The sequence below is a fragment of the Apium graveolens genome, chromosome 2 (genome assembly GCF_009905375.1).
Source record: "Apium graveolens cultivar Ventura chromosome 2, ASM990537v1, whole genome shotgun sequence".
In the NCBI taxonomy this organism is placed as follows: domain Eukaryota; kingdom Viridiplantae; phylum Streptophyta; class Magnoliopsida; order Apiales; family Apiaceae; genus Apium; species Apium graveolens.
The window spans coordinates 43,253,077-43,253,975 of NC_133648.1; the positions used below are offsets into that span (position 1 = coordinate 43,253,077).

Consider the following 899-nt stretch of genomic DNA (forward strand, 5'->3'; position numbering starts at 1 on the left):
TTACAATGGGGGATCCAGCAGCACGAACGAAAGCCTTGATGGATTTTTCTCAACCCAAGATCAATAACATTCAATCTAGCATTTTCAGGCCAACGATCGCAGCTAAAACCTTCGAGATCAAGCCTGGCATAATTCAGATGGTGCAGAACTCAGTTTAGTTTGGGGATTCTCTAACGGAAGATCCCAATACGCACATTAGGGATTTCATAGAGATCTGCGACACCTTCAGGGTCAATGGTGTTTCTGAAGATGCTATAAAGCTGAGGCTTTTCCCATTCTCTCTGAGGGATAAAGCTAAGTGCTGGTTACATTCTCTACCAGTAGGTTCTATCACTATTTGGGATGATCTTGCTCAGAAGTGTCTTACTAAATTCTTCCCTATGGCGAAGACAGCTGCAATCAGAAATGCTGTTACTCAATTTGCGCAGCAAACAGGAGAATCTTTATGTGAAGCTTGGGAGCGCTACAAGGAGATGCTTAGGAAGTGTCCTTATCATGGAATGCCTGATTGGATGATCATCAATTGCTTTTATAACGGGTTGGGAGCACAGTCAAGACCCATGCTCGATGCAACATCAGGTGGAGCATTATGGGCAAAGAGCTATGAGGAAGCTTATGATCTAATTGAACTGATGGTTGCTGATGAATATCAGTATCCAACCCAGAGATTGCCACAGGGCAAGGTAGCAGGAGTTCTTGAAGTGGATACAGCTACAGCTATCACTGCTCAACTTAAGGCATTGTCTATGAAGATCAATTTTTTGGCTAACTATTGTGTTAATCAGATAACCAGTGTTTGTGAGCTGTGTGCAGGTTCGCATGCGACGGAGCAATGCGCTATATCTAGTGAATCAACTCAGTTTGGGAGCAACTTTCAGAGATCGCAGCAACCAGTTCCA

General features: G+C 43.7%; 1 non-coding gene across 1 annotated transcript; it reads right to left on the reverse strand.

The window, feature by feature from the left end:
• Window positions 1-395: 395 nt before the first annotated feature.
• LOC141709343 (small nucleolar RNA R71) lies at window positions 396-502 on the reverse strand. The gene has a single exon (XR_012569926.1). It is a non-coding gene; the product is annotated as a small nucleolar RNA R71 (small nucleolar RNA).
• Between the last annotated feature and the right edge of the window lie 397 nt (window positions 503-899).